Source organism: Protopterus annectens, chromosome 12.part0 (genome assembly GCF_019279795.1).
Source record: "Protopterus annectens isolate FY-2018-M chromosome 12.part0, PAN1.0, whole genome shotgun sequence".
NCBI lineage: Eukaryota > Metazoa > Chordata > Ceratodontiformes > Protopteridae > Protopterus > Protopterus annectens.
The window spans coordinates 722,615,460-722,627,896 of record NC_056746.1 but is presented as its reverse complement, the minus strand read 5'-3'; positions in this window follow the sequence as shown (position 1 = coordinate 722,627,896).

Sequence of the window (12,437 nt, the reverse complement as noted above, 5' to 3'; positions counted from 1 at the left end):
TGTGATAGGGTTTTACATGCAAGGGATACACAGTTTGCAATCCTGACACTACCTAGGGTGACACTGCCTACTAGATATGAGTAGTGGTCACTATGTGCAGATATGGCTGCGCCAAGCTAGCAGCCCGAGTATGGCAGGATTTGGTGGATGTTCAGGAATGGGGGGGGGTTGTGTGCTGTAGAGGGTATGATGGGTATTCAATTATGCATCCAGGTGTGTTGTAGTTGGATGGCTCAGTTCTGTCCAGACCATTATGTGGGTATGTGCCAGTGACGTTTCTGTACATGTGTATCGCACATTTTACTATTCATATGTTTGTGTGATTGTGTTCTACAGTATGACCTGTCAGGTTGTATTGCGGATGTGTATGTTTGTTCTTTGTGTTTCTTTCTGATTCACCCACTGCTCCCTCATACACCTTCAGTTCACCTATTGTGCATCCAACACAGTCTCGTCTTTGCGGATTATTATATTACCCATCCCCCCACACCCATATTCCACTCCATCCATCCCTTCTCTGGTTGATGGACCATGGCACAGTCAAGGGAACACATTGAATACACTACATATCTCTGGTACCTGTATGGTTGTGAGGACTACCCTAGCATTTTTCACCTTCCACATGCTGTACATCATGCACATAGGTACATGCAAATACTTATCTTTCATGACATGGTAGGTAGACCCGGGTAATACCCGTTCATCTTTGACACATCCTGACAAAGACGGCTTGGACCGCAAATGGGCAGATTTTGGCCGAATGCTCTGACCATTGGTAGGGTTGCCACCTTTTCATATGGCCAGGATGGGATATATTCCGGACACACATCAGATTTTACAGACCAACACATTCCCACGGTCAGTACAACGGATAGTACTTTTGTTTTATGCCTAAATGTAAGCTTATTGTTGTAGCAGTTTAGATGCTTCTTCTGTTTTGTTTACTTGCTTATTCTATTTCTTGTAACATGTAGATATGTTACATATGGAAATAACTATTGTATGTGACTATTACATGAGATGTGGGACATAATTATGTCATACGGTCGCTGGATATTTTACATTTATAATGGTTTTGGTATGGACACAACTGCCCCGATGGGTACTGTACCTCACAATGTGGGACACGTGGTAACCCTGTCCACTGGGCTAGACTTAGCTATTGGTGGCATGCTAATATGATGCATTTCGCTTCCACTTGGTATAACTATCAACACTGCATTAGAATACGGGCACAGGGTTTTAAATGTCATTTGTTCGAGGGATGGAGACTTGATATTCGGCTACATGCATTTGTGTTTGCTTCTTATTTTTGTGTTTGCAAGAACTGTCTTGCATGCTTTGCATACGTTTCAGTATCCACGGACACTGACAGGTGTGGTTACTATTGCAGGCAGGCTGTAATATTCAGCATTTTAGGTTGCATGTAAACAGCCGACATTTCCATGCCTCTGTGCGGCGCTTTGACACGCCCCATGCACTCACGCACGTTTCCTATGCATGTGGATGTGGTGGCAGTGCGCCTTCATTAATATGCATATGGCGCTACAGCGCCATCTGCATGCCACGCGGTCGGTGCAAGCCTAACGCCGGCCTTGCGGTGAGCTTCATGAATCCCGGGGATATAACTTTTAATTGTGCTTCTGGTAAATCGACAGAACTCCCTTCAAGGAATTAATTATACACCAACCGGTGGTTAATTTATTTATATGAAACAATTGATGCACCTCATTCAAATACACCCAATTAAAATGTGACAATGATCCCCACACCAATGAATATTCAAACAAAACCCCTTCAAATACAATGCTTGCAATGTACCTTTGTAACATGCAAAAATACAAAATACAAAATGCTCCATAACATTTTCACATATTGAGATTTATCTCTAAATTCATGCCATTTGGTTGTACAGTCTTATAATTTATAATAAACCTAGTTTCCAACTGTAACAATTTATGTATAAAATCATTACAGCCACTTTGAGGTTTATATAAAACACTAAAGAAAATGCTACTATCACAGCCTGCATGTGCCGAATGAAAATGTTGGGCTACTGGGCTGCCCAACTTGTAATTCCTTATATCCCCCAAAGGTTCTAAAATTCATGTCTTTACCATTCTCTTGGTTTGACCCACATACCACTTACTGGGTGTGCAGCCACAGCCTATGATATACACCACTCTACAAAAATAGCAATCAAAATGGTCAGTGACCCTATATTTCCTACCAGTAATACAACCACCATTTAAATTCTTCATTTTTCCACAAATCTTACATCTCCCACAAGGGTAGGATCCCAAATTGGGTCTATATTAAAAAGTCAAACGTTTATTTGCCTGAACTCCTAAATGCTGACACGTCTTCATCAAACCGCGAAAATATTGATTGTCCTTAAGCACGGATTCTGAAACGTCGATTTGTCATGGTTGGCCCTTCTGCAGTATAGCTCCATAAGGTAAGTGTGTGATAGTTACGGACCTTAGGGTTAGGGTGCGGGTTAAGGTAAGTGCATAGATGATAATGTATGTTAGATTTAGTGTAGGGTTAGAAGTAGGGTTTTATTAAGTGTATGTGTGTGGATTATTTAGTTTGTTTGGGAATAGCTTTTTAAGTTAAGTGTGCAATAGTTAATGACCTTAGGGTTAGGGTGCGGGTTAACTTAAGTGGCATATGAAAGATTTAGTGTAGGGTTAAAAGTAGGGTTTTGGTCAGTGTATGTATGTGGTTTATTTAGTTTGTTTGTGTAGGTAGTATGTAGCAGGCGGTGGGATGGGACAACTATGACATTTCGAGTTTTTGAATTTCACGGTTTAGGGCATTCAGTTTATTTGCAGTTCGTGGAATATGTGTCAGCATTTAGGTGTTCAGGTAAGTAAACGTTCAAGATTTTGATATAGAGCCCCCAAAATTAACCTTCTCAACTTGATGCTTCTTTGAATTTAAAATTTCTTTTAAATTCAAAAATCTTCCATAAGAAAAAAACTACCCTTTTTGTAAAAATCTCTCCCAACACTTCATCATGACCAATAATGGGCCACAAATTATTGACCACATTTCTCATTATATCAGATAAAGGGGAAAATATACTAACAAAATAAATTTACAAAAAGCAAAAAAAATCCCTGGAACTGGAACAGAAATCCAGGCAAAGAACAAACAACTGACCAGGAAGCCAAAAACCACAGCAAATGAGTCCAACAATGGTAGAAACCACTCCAGTTCACAGTTGTTGTGGAGAGAAACAGTCCTTTATTGGCAAAAATACTGCAATTCACGGTTAAGCACTTTCGTCTAAACATAGACTTCTTCAGAACATTGAAAACTCCTCTAAACTCTGAATTTAAAAGCCCAGAGAAGTAAAACCACACCCCAGGAACTGTCAATCAATAGGCAGGCTGAACAAATCCCAGGAAATTTCTTAAAGGTGTACACACATCAAAAAAAAAAAACACTTGCCACCTAAAACCAAGTATAAATGGCTAAAAACAAATTTAGAATTTCAAAATACTACAGAAAGACATATCAATTTTTAAATTTTGCTCAGACTATGTTGGCTTTTCTTTTAAGTTCACAAACAATGGAAATATAGTCATTCAGTCCAGGTGAATTTGCTGCGTCTAAAGCCAGCTGCCAATACATCTCACCACGTAGAAGTCTGTTTTCCCAATCACCAACAAAGGTACCTGCCTCCACCTGTTCAATTCCCAAAAAAGTGAACTTCTTGAAATTGAAGCATATACAAACATGCCTAGTCAAAGCACTCTTCATGTCCCTTTTGGATATACTATAATAGTGTTGGTATATCCTTTTGTTGAGTGCATTTTTAGTCTTACCAATATAGAAGGCAGGGCATGACATATATCTTGCCAAGTAAACTAACCTCTCTGATTGGCAATTGAACTTACCACAGTTGTTCATACCCCTAAGTTTTTCTAAGTCACCTTCGTAGCTGGTTTCAGTATAAGTGCACAGATGGCAATATCCACATGTTGTCATAGTCCAAGAGTCACTTTGTCTGGAAACAACTGGCTTCTCTAATAGCCATTTTATATTAGGCTTGTTCTTAGAGGTGAATGAAGGGAAATCAGGAAGATTTTGTTTGAATCCCTCATCACAGTGTAAGATGGCCCAATTTCTCCACACCACTTTTTGGGTGTGACCAAACATATCCTTACTCTCATTTGTCTTGTCTTTTGACTTAATATTATCAAGACCATACCTAATAACAGGTGCATATCTATTGTCTCTGTCTTCCCACACATCTTTCTGAAGATTATCGAGAAGAGTTTCAGGATACCCTCTTTCCAAAAACATAGATTTGAGGGTATCAAACTGTGTTAAACAGTTGTTATCGTCAAATGTCAGGCAAGCAATCCTGATAAGTTGGCTTTTCACAATCCTCTTCTTTTGATGGCAAGGGTGACAGCTGTTGTACAACAAAAAAGAATTACAGAAGGTGGGTTTCCTGTAAATCTGTGTGTCCATACCACCATACTGGTCTTTCATGATTTCGATGTCCAAGTAATGGATCTGAGCAGTGTTAGCATGGTGGGTAAATCTTAAAAAAGTGGTACTATACTGCAGTTCATCCATAAAAATATCCAGTTGTGTTTCTGTGCCTGACCAAAGGATCAGTAAATCATCTAAATAGCGAAAATACCCCACACATTTGTTGAATAAATGGAGCTTGAACAAAGTCATAATTTCCCATCTTATCAAGACAATGTTTGCAAAGGTAGGGCTACATGTAGCCCCCATAGCTATGCCTTTCAGCTGTTTGTAAAATTCCCCATCAATGGTCAAAAAATTATTGTTCAATACAACCTCCATGAAATCAGAAACCAGTGTGGTGTCTGAAAGTGTAAAAGAACCATATTGTGTCACCATTTCACCAAACCATAACAGACCTTCCTCTTTGGGAATTACAGTGTATAAACTCTGGATGTCACAAGTCACAAGAAGACATTCACTCCATGATCCATTTTTCCGATCTTTGTCTAAAAGATCCAAGGAATCACGGACAATGTGTGGAAGACCTTGAACAAGGTGTTTCAACTTGTAGTTTATGAACTTGGCCATTGGCTCTGTGACTGAACCACTGGCAGCTACAATAGGACTTAAGGGTGGATCCAACACATTTGAATGAATTTTTGGGATGCCGAAAATCTTTGTAATTTTGGGTTTTTGCACTAAAAGATAGTTGTACTGGCCTTGAGATATGGTATCAAGTAACAATAGTTCAACAAATAAATTTAATTTCCACTATCATCTAATGCCCTGCCCTGCATGTTCAAATCTGCCCAACATTCCTCCCTGCTGCCCAACTCAAAACCACCTCTAACACTCACTCTTTTAGTTCCTCTAATCCTGGCTTCAGCCTTGCATAAAACTCCCATGGAATACACCGTGCTTAATAGCGTCTCCCTAACTTTACAAAACTCGTTTTCCACTTGCAACTTTATTGACATATTGTTATGAATATGTTTACACTCCCCATAAGGTAATGAGTTTAAGAGATGAGGGGGATGAAGAAAATCGTTCACCGCTGTGTTTTTCAAAGTCAAGAAACTGCATCATTCGTCTATGCACACTATATAGCCTTTGTACATTATACACAGCATAGCCAAACTAATGAAACAGGTAAAAAAGGGGAGAAATGAGGTTCTTTTGAAAGAGTGGTTTGACTGAAGATTATGCGGCTTTTGCTTTTGATGTGTAGGAGATGTAGAGCAGAACATGCCTATTCATGAAATACATCACAGTCTGAAGCATATTGAACATGTAGATCTCTTTAATAATGTGAGGGAGGGACAGGGAGAGAAGGTCACCCAGAGTTGTGGGCCTAGAATAGAAATGTTGTGGTCTGTGCAGTGCAGTTTAGACCTTGGAGTCTGCAAGGACATTTGACTGGGAGGGAGGGTTCTGAGGCAGTAGTAAGAGTTTGATGGAACAGCTGGATGGAAAAGAAATGACAAGATTTTTCATTGACAAGTTTATAAAGTATAGGTATTAGTAGCAGTTTAATACTGCCTGGGATTGACAGCTAGTGTTTTTTGCAATCACATGACAATGGTGTTGTGTCTTGGGGGCTACTCAAATGATTCTGCATATGTGGTTGGATGTTGCTTGTACTGAGGAAAGATTTTTAGTGGTGGCTGTGGCTGTAAGAGGAATGCTGTATTCCCATTGTAAAAGATGTGTTCCTTTTCCAATAGCATTACTACTTTCAGGGGGAAAGTGTGAGATATCCTCCCGGCTAAAAATCTGAGGTTTTATTTTTGCTTTGGTTACTTCAGTGTAGTAATAAAATGTGATTATGCCAGTTTATTCCTTTTCCCAAAACAGTAACACTGAATTGGGCAATCTGCACATTATTTTCATGACTTCATACTTAAGGTCATATAAGCTTTAGAGACAATCACTTGCTTTACTCTTCCTAACCACTGTTGCCCATGACTGTCTGCCATTTACCCTTTGCAGTGTCTGTAAATAACATTGTGCAATCATTTGGACAAATTAAAACCTTTGCCATTTGCCTCAGATAATCTCTCCCAAAGTTATTGAAAACTGAAACCAAGCCCATTGCTTTTTCCAGTGTCCATTTGATTAAGCTTCTAATCAAGTAAAGTTTTGTCCCACTTATTAGGAAATAGGAAGCCATTGTGCCTTTAAATGAAGGTGGTCCCTGTGTTTCACTGAACACATTAGTCAAAAGTACTGTTCTCACCATTTAAAAAGTTCCTGGAAAAAAGTGCCATACTTAACTAACTCACAATTCATTTTCGGCTCTCAGCATGCTAACGGTACTGTTCTCCAACATGTTAAATACACCCACCGCCCGCTAAATTGTGGTAAATTTATAGATGCAGTCTGAATGGTCTTCTTTAAAGCTTCTCATACTGCGTGTCACCCTGAATTCATTGATGTCCTGGTATGCCTCACTTCCAGTGCCAAGAATTATTACAGCTATTTAGGGTGATGAGAACATTTTGTCTGAGGGAATTTGCCCATTTCCTTGTAGAACTTGAAATTCTTCAGAACTCTGCATTAGGCTCACTTGTATTTACAATATTTATAAATGACACAGTTAACTACTGTGTGGGTTCACTGCTTATTTAGTATGCAAATGATTCCGCTATTGTCTTAGATAATAAAACTGTAGACTCTTTTAAATCTAAAATGTAATCCAGGTTTCATTCCTTGCAACTGTGATTTAACACAGAGGCATAGCTCTCAACCTTCCAGCTCCAAAATGAGGAACACTCACTTTCATAATGTGGAACAAATGGGCAAAATGTGGAACACATACTAATGGCTTACTAACAACTTCAACTATGAAGGGCATAGGGTGGTTAAAATATGATGGTTTTACTCATAAAGATCATCCTTTAATGAATTAATATGATTAATTTCTATTTACCATGGATTTCACTTAAAAAAATTCCTAACACTGAATTTGTGAAAGACTCTTTCAATGTGGAACTTTGAGGAACTTCGAGGAACATGAACTTTTTAAGACCCCAAATGAGGTACGTTCCTTGTAATGAGGTACACTTGAGAGGTATGCACAGAGGGGCTCTACCTTAATAACAATAAAGCAAAGTCAGCATTGTTGCCCTTTAAGAACATCCCCTTTAATGATGCAGACCATTTTCCTTCTGTTAACATGGATTGCACCTTGAGTCAGTCACAGATGTTCTTAAATTACTCTCCCCTGCCCCCTCCACAACCACCACTAATATAAACTATTGAGGTCTTTGGCTGTATCTGATAATTAACTCTGGTTTGAGAAATGTGAGAATGTGGTTACCAGCATTAATAAAAACGTGTTAGGCTGTGTAGAGTGAAAGCATTTCTCATTCAAATGATGGTGTGTCAACAAAAATGCATATTTGCTTCCATTTCTCCTTTCTCTTCCTATCTTTTCACAGGTCTTCTGTCTTCCCATCCGTGCAAGTTTGAACAGTTCTTTACAAAAGTGGTGCAATTTGCAGACAGGCACCTTGAAATGATCCATCACTGTCTATCTTTACAAAACTGGAACTGGCTAGAATTTAATATAACTGAACTTTGCCCAAATATTCTCATGTTCTGATTATGCCTCCATTCCCAGGAGAATCACATAGAGACTAATTCATCTTAAAATGAGAACATTGGTTGTCAAGCTCATTAGTATTCCAAATACAAAAAAAAAAATAAGCAACAAAATCACCACCGCTGTAAACTCGGGTATATCCTACAGGGGAAAATGCCTCCACATATGAATCTTTTACAGCAGCAGCAGAACTCTAAATGTTGTATTAAAACTTTCACTGGACATTATCTCATACAATTTGATCTCTTTATGTGCTCCAGCAATGTTACAAACACATTGATGACTTATGTTTTTGCTCAGTGTCTTTTTATATAAGCTGACCTCCTTTTCTTTTATGCTACTTGTTAATGTAATATACTTTGTGTTTACCTATGTTCTGTGTATTTGAAAGTACTTTTATCCACAGTATAAAAGCCTATGTTGTCATGACAATAAACCCATAAAGCACTCATTACTGTACATTCATACTGACCATTATGCAGTTTTATTACTGCATCTTCTGTGGTATAAAACTAATCTTTTAATAGTTAAATAACCCACTACGTATGTGCATTGTATGTACAATTCCATGCATATTGCTCAACTGGAATGGCCAAAAAGATTTCTAACTGGAAAAATAAAAGGCCTTACATTCTTAAACTATTCTGATGCATTAGCATGTCTCTTATACCCAGAAACCTGCTGGCTGTTCCTGGATAATCTGTGTCTCCTTTTTTAAGCCACAAAATACCAACTCCCATTTGATCCCATATTTCCTTATAAAACCAGTCAATCTACAAACAACTGCAATGGAGACCTAAATCTATACCAACAAACAAATAAGACTCACTTGATGGAAAGGATCCTAACGCAATAGATTCCCAGTCTATCTAGAATACATTACTACTACACGTCAAATAATGGGGTCTATATTATGTCAGCAAAACGGCATTACTGTTTCGCCAACACTTATATACATTTATATATATATATATATATATATATATATATATATATATATATATAGACCGAAATCTTAAAAGAGCAAAACCCCAGTTCACAGATTTTTTTTCCCATGGAAAAAAATCAGTGAACCAACAAAACACAACATACCACTTAAAACATAACAAAGTGGGGGTCTTTGCCCCCACACCCCACAATATGGGGGGCTGTGCCCCCCACATCCCCCCTAATTAAATATACCAACTCCAAATCCATACTACAGTCGGGTAAATGGCAATGTCACAGCTCAGGCCAAGTGATTTCTTTCCCTGGGAAAGAAATCGCTGACCTGGGCTTTTGCTCTTTTCCGATTTCGGTCTATATGTGTTGGCAAAACAGCATTTGCTGTAATGCCGTTTTGCTGACATGATATAGACCCCAAATAATGTACTACTTTGTCTCCTTTTAAGGCTAGTATTATTAATTGGATGGGTAGACAGCTCTATTCAGTTTGGGAGGTGTGCACTATTAAATGCTTGAAAAAGGTAGCAAGATCTTATAAGTGTGTCTGCTTAAAAGTCTACATAGATAGACAACTTATGGTCACTTTGATTACTTGCCTTTTATTGTGTCTATGATCCTGTATTCCAAAGATCCTGAGAGATGCACATGTAAGATCATAATAAAAAAAAACAGAAGAGCAGAGATTCTCACACAAAGCCAGAGTTGTTATATTTAATAAATGAGCTGTGTGAAATGGAATGTTAATAGGAATAAAAGAGTACTAGGGCAATGAAGAAAAAGTAGAGGGTCATTGTTGCTAGACATGGTTTGAGGAATAAGATATACAAGGATACGCTAATAAGTCTGACCATCAAATTTATTGAATACATGCTGGCAAAGTTTGACAAAATTGTGTAATATATTCCTTGCCATTTTTAATGTTTCGTTTTGTGTAGTTTTAGATGTTTGTTTTCTAATTTAAGGTTTATAATAATTAAGTAGGTGCAAATAACAGGGAGTTTTTTGCAATACTGCAAAGAATAAGTTATATGTTGGATGACTGGAGAAATAAAAGTATTTTGTTCTTACATCAGTATAGCATTTTACTGCAAGGAAGCTACAGCTCCATATCCCTACTTACCTGTATTACCTCTGACATCACTTTACCTCAGAATATGGGGAACATGCCAAGATAATACAACCTGCAACTTAATATATTTCTCCCAATCACACTTTCAGTTCCATTCTTGTAAGCACCATAATTAAAATACAGGCCCTAGATTTTCAACCATCATCCATATGTCATCTGTTATATTTTCTATTAAGCATGTAATGCTATGTAGTTTTAGGTAGATTTACAAACATTGGCTACAGTCCCTTAAATGGGTTGTGCAGAGTTTGTAATGTACTTTGGCATGGCATTAGTATAGTCTACAACATAGAATCATGTCACTGTTATTCTGAAAACATATGACTGCATCAGAAGGCCCAAAGACAGAAAACATGCATAGAAAGTATAAAATATGGAACTGGACAACAGGCTGTGACACAAGATGCTGGGATTCAACAGCATGTCACAGCCACATAATTGTAGCATGTTGCACAGGTTCTTCCAGCTGTGTTTTTTAGCGTGCATGTGTAGGAGAGTATTGCAGCTGCTAGTAATGTCTTACAGAGTGACAGTCTAGGACAGGAGTATACCAATGCCTATAACCTCTGATAAGCTTTGTTGTATCTGAAGAGGTGATGTCTCATGGGAGGACAGCTAAGCTATTCTATTAGCCTCAACCAGCACTCTGCAGGTGCCATGGTGGTGTATATATTGGCCTGTGGTAATGCTAGAAAAAAAAAAAATACTGACCCTGTTTAGTCCAGATTACAGACCGGATATTGATACTTCTGAAGATGACATAAGGGAGAAATGTTCTTCTTTCTATATCACTGATGATCCTTCCAAATTCTAGGTATAGCGTGTTCATTCTGGCATGCAGCATATATGTGTGCATGGACTGGGTTCTGCAGTGTCCTATGTGAAACTGCACAACATTTCTTTTATCCTAGAAATACATCCCAAGTCAGTGCCTGTAATGAGCACAGTGATACATACTTTTACAGTGCTATGCCCACTATGGAAGTTGTTATGAAAGTGGGGATTAATGGCATTACACAAAGTCCTCCCTAATATACAATCACAATTCATGGATGTTTCTGCTTCTTTAGCTATGATGCCACAGTAAGAGTGATTTGTTTTATATGTAAATGATGGAAGCATGATAATTTGTTGTTCCCATTGGTGGGCTGTGTTATTTCATTGTATGCGAGGCACTGCAACATTTGCTTGTCACAGTGTGTTGCTACTGTCACTAAAATTTCCAGCATAGGCTTCAGTGCAGCTCAGTTTGTGTAACCATATCAGTTCAATCTTAGATTTATTTACAATAATGTTTCAGTACACGCAGCTCAGTATGTGTACCCTTATCAGTTCAATGTTAGATTAACTTACTGTAATGTTTCAGTACACGCAGCTCAGTGGGTATACACATATCAGTTCACTGTTAGATTTATTTACTGTAATGTTTCAGTACACGCAGCTCAGTATTTGTACCCATGCCAGTTCAATGTTAGATTTACTTACTACAATGTTTCAATACATGCAGGTCAGAATATATTGTGTACCCATATCAGTTCAATGTTAGATTTACTTATTATAATGTTTCAATACATGCAGCTCAGTATGTGTACCCATATCACTTCAATGTTAGACGTACTTACTATAATGTTTCAGTACACAGAGCTCAGTATGTGTACCCATGTCAGTTCAATGTTAGATTTACTTACTACAATGTTTCAGTACATCCAGCTCAGCATATATTATGTACCGTATCAGTTCAATGTTAGATTTACTTACTGTAATGTTTCAGTACATGCAGCTCAGTATGTGTACCGATATAAGTTCAATGTTAGATTTACTTACTTTAATGTTTCAGTACATGCAGATCAGTATGTGTACCCATATCAGTTCAAGGTTAGATGTACTTATTATAATGTTTCAGTACACACAGTTCAGTGTGTGTACACATATCAGTTCATTCTTAGATTTACTTACTGTAATGTTTCATTACACGCAGCTCAGTATGTGCGCACAAATCAGTTTAATGTTAAATTCACTTACTGTAATTTTAAGTACACAGAGCTCAATATGTGTACCCATAACTGGTCAATGTTAGATTTACTTACTGTAATATTTCAGTACACGCAGCTCAAAATGTGTACCCATATCAGTTCAATGTTAGATTGATGTAATGTAATGTTTCAGTACACGCAGCTCAGTATGTGTACCCATATCAGTTCAATGTTAGATTTACTTAATATAATGTTTCAGTACATGCAGCTCAGTACATGTACCCATATCAGT